The sequence below is a fragment of the Ambystoma mexicanum genome, chromosome 6q, assembly GCF_040938575.1.
Source record: "Ambystoma mexicanum isolate Mex_15411 chromosome 6q, UKY_AmexF1_1, whole genome shotgun sequence".
Lineage (NCBI taxonomy): Eukaryota > Metazoa > Chordata > Amphibia > Caudata > Ambystomatidae > Ambystoma > Ambystoma mexicanum.
Genome location: NC_090937.1, coordinates 1,460,560,720 through 1,460,576,966, shown reverse-complemented (window position 1 = coordinate 1,460,576,966; position 16,247 = coordinate 1,460,560,720).

Here is a 16,247-nt window from a genome sequence, read left to right as displayed (position 1 = left end):
GTGAGGAAGCGAAATTGGTACAGAAAAAAATGTCAAAATATGCTCTTGAGAAGGAGCCATGATAAGTAGCACCGCTGAGTCGAGCTTGCAACAGGTGACTAACCCACAGCAGAATAATCAGGGAAATACAGGGTTTTACCCCAGGGGAAGAGGATTTAGAGGAAGAGGATGGCAGAGCAATCAGAGAGGTTTTCAAAATAATCAAGGAGGTTTTCAAAATATCCAACATGTAATCAAGATATGTCAAATGGGCAGTTGATCCGACCACCGCCAGTATGTTGGTTATGTGGAATGACAGGGCATTTAGCGCGCACATGCAGAAACCAAGGCATGGTGCAGAACGGCCAAGGGATAGGAGCAGGTATGGCGAATCCACCTGTGTTCATACAACAGGGAATTGCACAGAATCACACAGTGCAACAGCAGGCGCCCAGAGCGCAACAAGGTTTGCAACCTCAGCATATGGGGAGGTTTCCACAAGGACAGACCCAACAGTTACCGAGACAACTGTCACAGACAGTGAGCACAGGACAGACCATGAACCCTGTAATGGGAGGTAACAATGGGAATTGGGGAAATCCGCCAACACACGGTGGACCAAAATTGTATATGGACTAGGACAGCTCACTGGGGATCCTGATGTGTTCTATCCTATCAGTGACACCAGACCCTCACCGGGAACCTAGGGTGGATGTCGTTATGGGGGATAAAGATTATTCCTTCTTAGTTGACACGGGTGCAACATGCTCGTGCATAGGTGAAGGCAAGTTTTCCTTGTCTGGCGAGGCCATAAATACACAGAGTTTCACAGGAGCTACAAGTCGTTTTCCCTTCACAAACGCATGTCCAGTCTCTATAGGAGAATGTGAAATTAATGTGCTTTTATTACAATTACGACAGACCCCAGTAAACATTTTGGTTCGAGATCTAATGACAAGGTTAAACATGACAATCTCATTCACGGAGGAGGGCATAGTATGTTCCACCCCAGGAATGCACTATTTGAACATATGCAAAATGATTAGAGCATACGCAGGACGCACATCCATGAGGGCTGTACTATTAGAGCCCAAAATATTCACATATGGAATAGGTGTACTAATGGCAGGGCTTCCAGGTCTTGCAGACAAGATCATGAGGACCTCAGATGAATTTCTATTTAGTCCAAGAATACTGATGCACGAGGAAAAGGGACAAGTATTTCCCTTGATGATACACACAGCTGCAGTACAAGGGAGAATGGCCTTGATTGATGGTTATGACGAGAAGGCCGACAATGGTGTCCAGTAATCGCCATTGAAGAAGGATATCGATTGACTGACGTCACTGATGACAATCTGTTTGAAGAGCAAGCAGATATGGGAGAGACAATGGTAGAAATGAGTCTCACCTTTTGGGTGAAAATGATCAAAAGAGAAGTGCCTCAAAGAATGCTGCTGGCACGAAACCATCCTGAATATTTTTATGACGACATGGCCCAGGTGCCTGTCTCATTATGGACTACCGGACCCTATGACGTAGGCCTCTTGAAAGGGGTTGGAGAAGTGAAAATTAAGCTGAAACCAGGAGCAATTCTACCAAAAGCCAGACAATATCCCATGTCTAGAGAGGCAGATGAAGGGATTTTTAAGACAATTTCGGTTATGATGGCACAAGGCATCTTAGTGACGTCAGAGTCGTTATGCAATACTGCGGTTTATACAATCAAACAATCAAAAGGAGGGTCTTGGCATTTAATCCAAGATCTGAGGCTGATAAATGATATTGTTGAGGCCGAATTCCCTCTGGTCCCTAACCTGGCTACAATTCTATGTAATATACCTGTTGATGCAAAATATTTCACAGTGATTGACTTGAAAAATGCATTTTTCTTAATCCCGTTGCACCAAGACTCACAAGATTTGACGTCATTCATGTTCAGACAGATGCACGAGGCTACCCCAGGGGTACTGTGAGTCTCCTTCTATTTTTAACAGAGTCCTGCAGATGGATCTAAGCAATATTGCATTGAAAAGTGTTGTCCTGCAATATGTGGATGACATCTTAATTTGCAGCACGGCAGAAGAGCAATGTAGGCACGATTCTGTTCAGCTCTTGATTATACTGGCTGAGAAAGGATATAAGGTTGACAAGGAAAAGCTACAATATTGTCAACAAGAAGTGCTGTACATAGGCCATCTGATCTCATATGAGGGAAAAAGGGTTACCCCAGAAAGTGCTGAAGCCATACTTATTATGGCTAAGCCACACACGATAAAACAGATGCAGAGCTGTTTAGGCCTGTGCAACTATGTCAGGGCATTGGTCTTCGGCTATAGCTCTTATACTAAGCCTTTACTTCGGGTCCTAAAAAAGGCCCAAGAGACGAAAGAAAAGATTGAATGGTCTGAGACCATGGAGGAAGGATTTGCTGAACTTAAAAGAGCTATTTGCACAGCACCGGTTCTAGGGATTCCCAATCATGCAGAGGAATTTTACCTGTTTTCACACATGAATGGCAGCGTTATGACGGCAGTGCTCACACAGAGAACCACATTGGGGTACAAGCACCGGGCATACTATAGTGGAAATTTGGACCCGGTAATGAGAGGCCATTTCCCTTGCGAACAAAGTTTAGCTGCCTCAGCATTCGCCATAGAGAAGGCTACAACCATGGTGATGGGATGCTCAATGACATTGTACGTCGAGCACTCACTATTTGCTATCCTAGAGTAACCAAAGGGCACACTGACTTCCCCGAGAGCTTCTGCTTATGAAGTGGTCATATCGAATCCATTGATAAAGATAGTCCGATGTAAGATAGTGAACCCAACTATGTTTATAGCAGAGACTGTCAGGTGTCTTGACCCACGTTTATGCTACATTTGGTGCGGTGGGCTTAGAAAATCCAAGATGGCTGAAAAGCCCACATTTGCGCCGGAATCCAGGAAAGCCATGCAGTTTTTGCGCACACCAAAATGGTCGCCTGATCTGCCACCCACCAGTGCGAGCGTGATGGGTCAGAAGCGCCATGAGCGAAATCAGTGCAAAGGAATATGGTGCAGTTCAAAATCTGTTTTAATTAATGTCAAAAATCGCTAAAATCATGGGCACAAAACCACCGGACAAAAAATCCAACTTCTGGTTGGGTGTTCTACATTACTCCACTACAGAATCCACATCAATACAATGTTAGCAAGGATCATATGTTATCAAGTAAAATCCCCTTTTTGAAATGAATTAATTCAAGACAGCTCCCAAAAAGGGGTGCAGTACCGGTGCTCGACACTAACCGGCGCTAGCGGTATACACTCTGACAGGGCCTGTATTTCAGGAGCTGACAAGGAACCTGAGTTAGCTGGAAACTTCAAAGCCTTGCTGATCAATGGGAAGCCTTCACACCTCAGAACTCCTTACAAGAAGGCAGTCTGATTCAATTAAAAGTTCAAGAGGTCTCTGTCCATGGGAAACATTCACACCTGCTCTTACCAGCAACAGCACAGGAGATCACATGGTCGTGTTAATCAGATGCAGAGTGGCACCGTGGTCTGCTGACCCCAGTCAACACAATAGACTCTTTCTACTGAATAGGATATGCTGATTTGAGGTGTAATTGTCAACTGTTGCTCTGGGGGAAGGAAAGACATTTGATCTCTGAGTCAAGCCAAGTTCCCGGGGGCGGGGACAAGCAACTTGGTGTACTGAAGGAGAGGCAAATATATGTTTTATTTAATTGTTTATAAAATATTGTATTAAGCTTACAAAAATGTACAATTTGGAGATTCTTAATATGAAAGATGTACCTACAAATTGAGACTAAGTTCAACTCTGTGTGATGTTCTGAGACTGAACCCCGGGATTTATGAATATTGTGGGTACAGTGTTTATGCTAGAGACATGATAATTTATAGTAGTATGCTCAGGGAGGGGGTGTAAATCCGTGGAAAATTTGATGAAAAACCAATATGGCAAAACCCACTAAAAAGCGCAAAATGTTGTCGTTTGTGAACCCAAGCTCGCAGGAACAAGGGGCTTGAACAGAGAACTGTATTAAATTAATCTGGGATGTGTACATGTATTCTTAACAACTTGTGTACCTTGGAAACATGTTTGATTATGAAAAATTGGGTTCTCAGTAAAAGCAAAGGGGCATTTCTTCAATAGATTGTAAAATGTAGCAACACTCTGACTCACAACTCTGTTCTCCAGTGAGAGCACAGAAAATCCTTTAACCTATCAGGATCCTCAGAGGGTTGGGCATAGAAAGTCAGCCTTCCCACCCACTTTCAAAAGACATAAAAAGAGCCATTGAGACCCAGGTAGAGATTCACTTCCCACTTCAAACTGATTTCTTGCGAAGCACTTTACGGACGACTTCAAATTCAGGCAATATCCAGAGACCAGAACTTAGAATCCAGACTTCAGAACTTGCAGCAGAGAGGCCTAGTCCAAAAGCTGAATCCTTCTCAGCAGGCCTCAGAATACAGCCACCTAACCAAACTATTCAACAGCCGTGCTGTGCTGTTCGCTTCTGGCTAGAACTTTTGCCGGAACCAGAGACCCAGACCAGACCGCAGTGCCAGTACCAGACCCAGAAAGTAGAGCTGTATCCAAACCGCAGACCAGACCCAGACCAGACCACTGTGCAGTGCCAGAACTTTTGCCAGAACCAGAGATCCAGACCCGCAGAGCAGAGAGAAACGCAGCTAAACCTGTTGACCAGATCTGTGACGAGGCCCATTCCTTCCAAAATTGGGAGTGAGTATCCAGCCAGAGCTGTGCAAAACCAATCTCTTAGTTTAAAATAATCTAATTCAAACCATTTCCACCTATTTAGAACTGCATCATAGAAATCGTGTGTTCATTCTGTGATTTCAAAGCTGTGAAAGTGTCATTTGTCATTCTGAGCTTTACTTTATTTCTGAAAATCTACCTTCACTAAATCGTCCGTATCTTTGGAACCGCACGCGCTAGGAACGAGATTTAACTTTAATTTTAAAGCTAAGAATCTAAGCTTTCCAACAAGCCAACTTTCTATTCCTTTAGTTTTTCCTTAATCGCGATCGGCGCAAAGTGCCGCGAATTTCAAACTAGCTCAATCTCACCACACGTAAAAAAAATAGCTGTCTCTTGCTTGCATTGCTGAAATTCGTTTTCAACCTGATAATCCCTCATGAATCATTGCTAGTGTAGACCTGAACTAATTCAAAGTAGCTGTCACCTACCCTGAATCTCCTATAGGGAATTAAAGTCATTTTTAGCATATTCTTCACTTCTTTGCTAATCACATGTAAAAGTATTTCTGCATGTTTTAAAAGCATACTGGTTGCTCTAAGCTTGCTAGGGGGGAACTAGAATTTGTATTGCATTTGATTATATTCCTGAAAATTGTGTTCTCTCCTTCCATCTCTTTATATTGCATAGGGGGGGAGTGAATTGCCACAAAAGAAAAAGTGATCATATTATCTCTTGTTGAAACCATATCAGTTTATTTCTGTGCTGCATTCTTTCCATCATTGCTTTTCCTTGAAACCATAAAAGTATTCTCTGCTACCTTATCCTCTCTATACCAACTCCTAAGTAATTAAAAAAGTGTGCTAGTGTAATATAATACATTGTTGATCACTGTCATATTCATAAGTTTGCTATCAAATATTAATTTATTCATAAAAGTGTGACATATATATGTTGTTTAATTTTTCAAATAAATCTTTTAATTTGCAAAACAAACCTACTTCTTGGCTCAGTGAGGTCAGGGGGATTCAAAGAGAGGGGCGTTGTACAAGGGTTTATCATCCAGATCTATGAACTTGTCATAAAAATATATAAATAAGGGCTTCCCTTGGGCATCTTAGACTAGGCATTGACTTAGTTGGAGTGCTGAATTGAAGTCACTTAACAGAGTGGGGGCTCGAGCCAGGACGTCTGGATTAGATCTACCACTTGTGCAGCTTAATACAGTGTGCTAACAGTCAGGATACATAAAACCTGTTGGATCACCACGCTGTGTTACACTGTAAAAGCACCCCTCAAAAGAAGGACGCTCTAAGGAGACAGTCTGTTTTGCAAAATAAAATACTAACTTCTGTAAATCAGGAAGGAAATCAATTTCCAGAATGGCGACCTTGGTAGATATCAAAATAGCCAGAGAGCACCTTTTACATAAACTATTTGTGAGAGGCGAATGGACGGAACAGGACCAGACGGTGTGGTTGCAGGCAATCGCACCCCAGATCACTCCAACAGGGTCAGACATATGGAGAGATCAGGGTCCATTACATGTGGCCCTGAGTGAACTATATATGGCCCCTAAAGCCAAGGATGAGCACAACAAGATTTCCAGGGTAGCAGCATATTTATATTTATATATGGGAGCCATACAGGACAAATGTGCTGAAGGCCAAGATCTGGCAAATAGGCAACAGATGGCATTAGAGAAAGCCCAATCAGACGTGGTCTCTTCTGAGCAGAGGCTGCACAGGAGCCAGGAGTCAGAAAATGAGAGTAGACAGTATCTAATTAAAATCAAAGAGAATATGGGTATCCTGCAACAGGAAAAGTCTGACCAGGATACCAGATTTCTGGCCTTGCAGAAGGAGTACCAAGAAGGTTTGGACGCCCTACTGCAGATCCATAAAACGCTGGAGCAACAACTGCTCAATAGGGCATGCGCAGAGCAGGTAGTCACCCTGCAAAGCCACCTAGATAGGGAGAAGGCAGAGGGCAACAAACTGATTCTGAAAGACCTGGATACCCAGACAGAATTTGAGTAAGAGCGCCAGAAAGCTGGTGCCCTTAAAAGGCAGAGGGACGACCTGGCGGCACAGATGCAGGCTCTTAGTCAGGAAAGGGACACCTTAGGCCAGGAAGTCTGCCAATTAAAAGGAAACATTGAAGAAAATCACTTGGCCCTCCAGGGAATGGGTGACCTCCAAAAAGAGCATCAGAACTTGTTAGAACACACCAGGAGGATGGAAGATGTTCTGGCAATAAAGGAACAGGCCAGTAGGGATGGGACCCAGGCGGTAACCCTCCTGCAGCAAAGACTTGCCTAGTACTCCAGGACCAACCAGGAGGCTCTCTGTCAGCACAATGATAGGCTCCAGCAACAGGTAGCCATGCAGGAGAGACGGATAGAGTCTAGTAAGGCCTTAACTGAGCAACTGAAAGCACTGGCTCTTGCAATGCAACGGGGAGCAGGGGCTGATAGAGATGAGGTTCGCTGGGAAAGGGAAACACCTGAGCATAACCTCAGGAGCCCTAGTACCAGAGGCCTTCATCTCTCCCAGTCCCTGGACTCTGCCACCCCCATGTCCCCGGGCACACATGAGCACAGGGCCACAGGGATGGCAGATTACTATACGGCCAAAAGTATGGGGCTCATAGGCCAGTACCACCCAGGAATGGATGGATGGGCATCCGGGTATGGGCACCCAAGTACAGTGCAATTTAGTGAGGAACCCCAGGAGAGTAGGCCCACTAAAGGCATCCTGAAAACCTCTGCCCAGTTAGGTCAGTGGGGGGGTACCCATCAAATCCTGGCAGCAAGGAGGGATCTGAAGACTCCTCTGAGTGTCACAGGACACAGGAGACCAGGTCCCCACATTCTGCCAGCCATTCCCAGGCCCGCAGAATCCGGAAAAAACCTGGAAGATCAGATGGGCACCTCTGGGAGCAGTGCTTCTGAGTCAGAGGATGAATGGAGCAGGGTTACCCGAACCAAAAATGCCAATAAGGCAAAAAGGGCCTTGCTTAAAAGCCCTTAAAACAGATTAAGGCAATAAGGAGTGTCATCACCCCTTATCACAAGAACGTCAAGTATTCTGTTTGGGAACACTTGGAGCTTTACGAGCAAATGATGGAGACTTTCCATTTGAAAGACAGCAGTAGCTGCATGCAGTACGTCAAATGGACATTCTCCCCAGAATACTCCAGTTTCTTTGCGGGGCTGGAGGACCAAAATCATGCAAGATGGTCCACCTACAGGGCGGCCATCTTAAAGCGCTTCTCTGTTCACCGGAATCCCCAAGAGGCTTGCAAGGCAGCCTACAATTTGCAATGTGGGGAGGATCATGCCCCACAAGAATTTGTGCAGGAATTGAAGCGTGCCTTTGCGCAGACTACCAGAAGGGTGCACACGGACAGCAAAGAATTTGTTAACACTTTTTTCCATGCCTTGCCCAAATACATCACGTCCCCAGCTAGTGAGAGATTTTCATGAGAAAAGGTCACTAGACTGGGTCATTGAACAGGCTACCCTGGATCTATGAGGTGCAGAGGCCCATAGGAAATAAAAATAACGCCCAGAAAAGCCCCAAATCAACTAGCACCCCTGCTGCTGCTAAGGTGGCAGAGGTAAAGGTTGCCCCCATTTTAGATTTGGAGATGGGGGGCCTAAAAACTTGCCTTCACAGAATAACTCTAATCCCAGAAGGCCCTTGGGCTAGTCACAAACAGGGAGTCAATGAGGTAGTCCCACAAATTGGATCTCTCATTCCCCTGATTATGTAAGTCCCCGTTACAAGGGTAACCGACCCATCATGGGTTACGTGTGGACTCCTCTGGCCCAAGGGGGGGATCCAGCCAAGTACCTAACGCAGGGAACTCCCCTCCTAACTTCCCACAGGAGGGCAGAAATTCCCCAAATACTGGGCAGAACTTTTTTCCCAGGTATCCACCCAATTTCCAACCCCAAAATCATCCATCCTTCTTTCCCCAATTCCCTGAGCCCAGACCACTTAATCCGGGAGAGGGGAGGCCAAGGGTGGAGGGGTACCCAAATCTTCCCAACCCGGGGTACTACCAGTGAAGGGATAGCTACCCTTCCCAGGATCAGCCCAGGGGAGAAAATAGAACCCTGTGTCAGCCTGAGCGGGTTTCACAGTTAGAACGCCAGGTCCAAAGTATGGCGCGGGATCTGGGTCACATGCTGAGGGCGCAACAGAACCCTCAGATGAGCATGCCAGCGCAGAATGCCCCAAACTCTGGACCTGGTGCTCCAGAACAATGACGGGGGCTGCACCCCGATAACCCACCAGTTCCCAGGGAGGAGGCACAAGGGGAAGGGACGTGTAAAGCCTTGGAGGAAGCTTCCTTCCCCACTTGTAATCAGCCCCTGGAAACTCAGGAACCAGAAACAAAATCTCCTACCCCTGAAAGTCTGCACCCAAGGAGCAGAGAGGAGGTAGGAGAAACAAAGGACCCAAACAGACCCATTTTGTGGAGGAGGTACAGATCTTCCAATTTGAGGGAGAGGCATCCTCAGAGGATCCTGGGAAAAGGATCTTCTCCTTCAGAGATGGGGGAACTCCTCCCAAAGACAAATGGGTCCCAAGGGATCCAAATCCAGACTAGGTAGATGTGGGGACTGAGCTAGCGCCACCCGTCATCTCATCCCAGAACCAACAGCAACAAAATCCCCTGGTTCAAACCCATTCTGGTGACTGCCTCCAAAAAGGGGGTGGGGGGGCGGCCCAGAAACGGATTTCCAGTTGCCAACTTTTTCTTGCAGATTCCCATGACTCTCCACAGAATTCTGCCCAGATCTCTTCTCTCGCAATGTCCAAAACTAAAAAATTAGCCCACCAGTTGTCCAAAAATGTGCATTATCTGTGCCCCCTCGAGGAGAAGGAGGGAAGATACTATGCCCCAGTACAAGTACAGGGGCAGGGTATGATTTTGGCACTGGTGGACACTGAATCCCAAGTGACCCTTTTGTCCAAAAGGGCCTTTGTTGAACTAAATGCAGGAAGGGGGGAGAATTACTGAATTCCTCTCACCTCTCTTCCTGGACAACTTCAGAACTTTGACGGGAAGGAAATTCCTGTCGAGGGGACTGCAGATTTGGACATTAAAATTGGGCGACATAAGGTGAAACACCCGGTCATAGTAGTGACTCCCGAGGGCACCCCTTGTTTACTAGAGAATGACCTCCTGAGAAGGTTGTCACCCCTAATAGATTGCGTAAACAAGGTCCTCTGGACCCAGACTAGCCGACCAATAAAATTAAAACAGAGTGTCAACCATGTTAGTTTAAATGGCACATGCCACATGGTTGAACAAAAATCTGACCAAGTAGAATTTCACTTCCAGAAGAACCAAATTCCAGATGTGACAGTAATAGCAGTAGGACAACAGACCGGTGATGGGGGGTCCTCTCTATTTCTGAAAATCAACCTTCCTTCCAGTTTAAGGTGGCATTCCACACAGGAAGGAAACACTCTGAAATTCTTTACTAATCCACAATCAGACATTCCCACTTCAATAGTCCAGAAAGATGTGAAATCAGCTTAGAGCCTGGCTGATATTCAGCAAATTGGAGAGCAGTTGTTCATCCCTGTTCAGTTAAATGATGGGAAGGACTCTGTTCTCGCCCGAGTGTGTGTGAACAACGGTAAGAGCTTCATCAGCGACACCATGTTCCACCAACTCCCAAAAGATCCAGCCATTCCCACATTCAAACTGATAGACAAATGGGAAATGGATCTGGAAACACCTGATTCCAAACATCTCCTGCCAAGCAGGTGTATGCTCAAAATCTCCATTGGCAACAAGAGCATAGTCCATAATTGTTGGGTCGTGCGAGACATCACTGCCGCCTTTTACTTACGCAGTGACATTCTCAATTGCTTTGCCATTAGTTTGGACCTAATAAACTTCAAAGCTTAGCCCCGATTAGCGGATAATCCCATGGGCTTTGATGATCCAGAAAAAGCATTTAGGACAGCTCAATTGCTACCTTATGCAGTTGAAATTCAGATTAAAGAGCAAGTCACCATCCCAGAAAGGACCCAACAATTCTCCCTGGAAGTGAAACTTAAAAGAGGACAAAAATTGAAAAACCCTGATGCTTATATTCATCTAAATGCTTCTCTCCAACAGCAAGGGTTGGGGGTAAACCCAACTCCATTAGTCAACATAGAACATGACACCATTCAAATAGAGGTGGATAACAGCGACTTAAAGAGTATTACTCTAGCCGCAGGCACTACTATTGGAATGGCGGTTGATGACCGACATTTTTCCATTGATTTAGGAAATGAACTGTTAGGACCAATCCCCAAGGACTGTTTTGACAGTGACAGTGATGACAACACAACACCAGACAGGATCTTTACCCGGCATGGGGGAACTTCCTGGTGTACACTTCCTGCCCTTATGGTAAGGAAGATGTGACTTGTGACTTCAGAAGGGATGAGGCGATTTTCCAGGTCCATGAGGGCTGCCTTTCCTACCTGAAGCCTCCAGTCCAAATCAACACCCTGACCAGGGACTTCTCCACCCAGCTGGAGGAGGCCACTGAGATAGCAAAACCAGAAGTCTTTCCAGGCTTCAGGCAGATGGTTGAAGAGAGAGTCAACCTAGCTGATGCTTGTGTGACTCTGGAGCAGAATCAAAAGGTGAAACAAGTTTTCTTTGATTTTGAAGATCACTTTGCGGTGGACTCATATGACTGTGGTCGCACCGACATCCACACAACAGCAATTCCCACAGACCCTGGCATGACTCCAGTGTTTGTGAAGCAATATCGCTTGCCTCTCGCATCCATGGAGTCCCTTACTGAAATAATTAAGTACCTTGGGTCCCGTGGAATCATCCGTCCAGTACACAGCACCTTCAATAATCTGGTGCTGGGAATATTGAAGCCAAACGGCCAGTGGAGACTCTGTGCCGACTTTAGGGAGCTCAACAAACGGGTCCATACTTCCTGATGGCCTTTTTCCTACATTGACCAAGGGCTGGCCCAGATCCAGGGGTCACAGGTATTCACTGCAATAGACCTGACCAATGAATACTGGACTGTGCCTGTCAGTAGGGAGGACCAATAAAAAACTGGCTTTTACCTTTGGGGGCCAGCAGTACACATGGACCCGGACCCCCTTCGGATACCTCAACTCCGGCAATGAATTCAACATTTTCCTACATAAGGCCATGCCCGACCGTGGTGCGAGGGGTAACCTGGCTTATGTAGATGATGTCCTCATCAAAAGTTCATCTGTGGAAGAACACATAGCAGAGATCCATTATGTTCTGACACAGTTGAGGACCGTCGGAGCAAAACTTTCCTTTCAGAAAGCACAGTGGTGTAGAACCCGTGTTAATTTCTTGGGGCATGAGATTACTCCTCAGGGTCTCTGTCCCCAGGAAAAGAAAGTGGAAGCATTTCAGAAACTAAAAGACCCCACAACTCTGCTGGAACTAAGGAGCCTCCTTGGACTGACTAATTACAGCAGAAGGTTCATTGAGGGCTACGCACAGAGCACCAGACCCTTGATTAATCTCTTGAAGGGGGGGGTCAAGTGGGAATGGGGTCCAGAACAATCTGAGGCAGTAAGACAGCTCAAAAGAAGCCTCTCACAAGTGCCTTGTCTAGCTTACCCTGTCAGAAACAAAGAGTTTTTCTTGGAGACAGGATTATCTAATACATGCTTGACTGCAGTATTATATCAAAAGCATGACAAGGTCAATAAAGTAATCTCCTATGCGAGCAAAACTTTATCCTCTGTGGAGGAAAAATTCAATGATTGTGAGAAGGCACTCCTGGCAACGGTGTGGGCATTGAAGAATTTCCGCCCGTTTATCGAGGGGGAACACATCATAGTGGACACTCCACACCAGCCTCTGCAATATCTCCAAAGTGACAGAATCTGGGCCGGAAATGTGAGTAATTCCCAAATTACTTCCTGGATTCTGTCAATGCAAGGCTTTCCTGTGGAGGTCAGATATGGCCAAAACAAGAAGAGTCCCCTCGCGCAAGGTCTGGCTGACTTGCATGATTGTGTCAGAGAAAACTGTCTCGAGAACGAAAGTCTAAATATCAAGGGCCACATGGAGGCATACCTTAATTCCCCACACAAAGTCTTTGAAGAAGACAAGTGTGAGGGAATGCCCACTGTCTATGTGGACGGATGCTCTTACCATGTTGACAACAACGGGGAGAAAGAACTGGTGGCCGGCGTAGGGAGTGTATGGGCGAATGAGTCCCCAGAACCCTCCGCTGGATACAAGATTGGTCCACGAAGTAGTCAGGTGGCAGAGTTGATGGCTGTGTATCAAGCCATCCTCACTGCTGAACAACATCAACTCCACGAATTGGTCATAATCACAGATTCATATTATGTACAGAACGGGTTTGTGGAGCACCTGGTTAATTGGAAAACCAGAGGCATGTTATGTGCTAATAACAAACCCTTGAAACATGGGAAGTTAATCCAAAATATTGATGATCTGGTCACCTCGAGTAGGATGACCGTCTACTGGAAAAAGATCAAGGGTCATTCCAAAGTAGAGGGACCAGACAAAACTGGAAATGACTTAGCTGATCAGCTGGCCAAAACTGGGGCCATCCAAGGGAATCTAATACAGATTGAGTCCTTGTTGAGGGAAATCCAGGTCACTGCTATCACTAGGTCCCAGACAAATGCTCACAATCTTCTTTCAACTGCACAATGGAGTAAGGAGACCCCAGATGCTGATTTGATTACGGCTCAGAAGGGGGATCCAATCATTGGTAATTTTTACCAACACATTGAGGACCCTGAGAACTTTCCCCTGACGGATACCGATTATATTGGGAAAGAGGACCTTAGAGTGTTGATGAAATGTCCAAAAATGTTCCGAATCCAAGACGGTTTGTTGGTAAGGAAATCCCAAGCTGGCCTTGATCAGTGGGTGGTTCCTACCTCATTCCGAAGCCTGGTGTTAAGTCATGCCCATGATGCGGCCACCGCCAGTCATAGGGGGTTTCATACAACACTTGAGATCTTAAGAGAGGTTGCATACTCGCCACACATGGGGCAGGACCTCGACCAATACTTGAAGGGGTGTCTTGTGTGTGCACAATTTCAGCCAACATCCCTCACACACCGTGCGCCTCTCCAAAAGAGGGGGATGACACTGCCATGGTCAGATTTGCAAGTCGACTACATAGGTCCCGTGATTCGCTCCTCAAGGGGGAATAAGTACATGTTGACGGTGACATGCTTATTTACTAAATGGGTGGAATGTCTCCCGGCCCCAAACTGCAAGGCAGAAACAGCAGCTGCCCTGATGATCAACCACATCTTTTCCCGTTTTGGTCTACCCCAAAGGATTGAGTCAGACAGAGGTAGCCATTTCACCATCAAAGTAATGACAAAGATGTGGGAGATACTGGGGGTTAAAAGGAAGCTACACATTGCTTACTGGCCAGTTTCTTCTGGTGCAGTACAATGTTACAACCGAACCATTGTGAGCATCTTACAAATGTTTGTGGCAGATTCGGGGCCAAGTTGGGATATCCGATTACCTCTGGTCCTAATGGCCATCAGATCTACCTCTTCATCTGCAACTAAAATGTCACCATTTGAGCTGATGACTGGATGCAAGATGGTGCTTCCCCAGCATTTGCTCTACAGGACCCAAGAGCAGACATTGATCAATGCTTCCACAACACATGTTGAAAATTTAAGGAAACACCTCCAACATGCGTTTGCCTATGCTCAGCGAAACCTAGAAAGATCAGCCGATAGCATGAAGACTCATTATGATTTGAAGACTACAGAGAAAGAATACAATGTGGGAGACCGGGTCTATCTATACAATTTCCAAAGGAACCAGGCCAAACAGCGGACATTTCTGCCTACATGGAAGGGACCTTTTGAAATTGTAGACAAGATCTCCCCAGTCGCCAACAAGATCCGCATCTCCAAGGGTAGTTTGGCGGAAGGGGAAGACAAGTGGGTCCATATAAATCAGCTAAAGTGTTGCCATCCCAGGCATACTCTGCAGCAACTGGAGGAGTCCTCTGCAATCCCAGAGGGGGCTGCTCCAGGGTAATACAAATCCAACCCTAAAATATTCCACATATAGCCTATACAATTCTATGATTCTTGAATGATTCTTGAATGCAAAGGTCTACTGATGTATAAAATGTATATGTTCGCCCCACCAATAATAGTGGTGGGGAAATGTCTATGAATGTGTTTCTGCCGCTTTTGCTTTGCTTTGTCATCCTAGGTGAGAAGAGAGAGAGATAAACCATGGAGATTGCCCAAGATGGATGACCCAGGGACCGGGAGCCAAGAGCCAAGATCCAACGGGCTTGGGGTACTGCCCGAAACTCCCATCAGGACCGGCGAGGAGAACCGACCGATACACACTGATGGAGGAAAAGATGCTGAACTGTGCCATCTGCGGAATTAGAAGAAGATGATGCAGACAGCCCAGCATGTGGATCAAATAATCCTTTGCACCCGACTCCCCCTCAACTCGAAATCAAAGTGCAGTCGGGCAGGGGGGCTTGCAAGGTGTCTTGACCCACTTTTGAATTATTATGCTACAACATTTGGTGCTGTGGGCTTAGAAAATCCAAGATGGCTGCAAAGCCCACATTTGCGCCAGAATCCAGGAAAGCCGCGCAGTTTTAGCGCACACCAAAATGATCACCTGAGCTGCCACCCACCAGTGCGAGCGTGATGGGCCAGAAGCGCCATGAGCGAAATCAGTGCAAAGGAATATGGTGCTGTTCAAAATCTGTTTTAATTAATGTCAAAAATCGCTAAAATCATGGGCACAAAACCACCAGACAAAAAATCCAACTTCTGATTGGGCGTTCTACATTACTCCACTACAGAATCCACATCAATACAATGTTAGCAAGGATCATATGTTATCAAGTAAAATGCCCTTTTTGAAATGGATTAATTCAAGACAGCTCCCAAAAAGGGGTGCAGTACCGGTGCTCGACACTAACCGACGCTAGCGGTATAAACTCTGACAGGAGGCCTGTATTTCAGGAGCTGACAAGGAACCTGAGTTAGCTGGAAACTTCAAAGCCTTGCTGATCAATGGGAAGCGTTCACACCTCAGAACTCCTCACAAGAAGGCAGTCTGATTCAATGAAAAGTTCAAGAGGACTCTGTCCATGGGAAACATTCACACCTGCTCTTACCAGCAACAGCACAGGAGATCACATGGTCGTGTTAATCAGATGCAGAGTGGCACCCTGGTCTGCTGACCCCAGTCAACACAATAGACTCTTTCTACTAAATAGGATATGCTGATTTGAGGTGTAATTGTCAACTGTTGCTCTGGGGGAAGGAAAGACATTGGATCTCTGAGTCAAGCCAAGTTCCCGGGGGCGGGGACAAGCAAATGGGTGTACTGAAGGAGAGGCAAATGTATGTTTTATTTAATTGCTTATAAAATATTGTATTAAGCTTACAAAAATGTACAATTTAGAGATTCTTAATATGAAATATGTACCTACAAATTGAGACTAAGTTCAA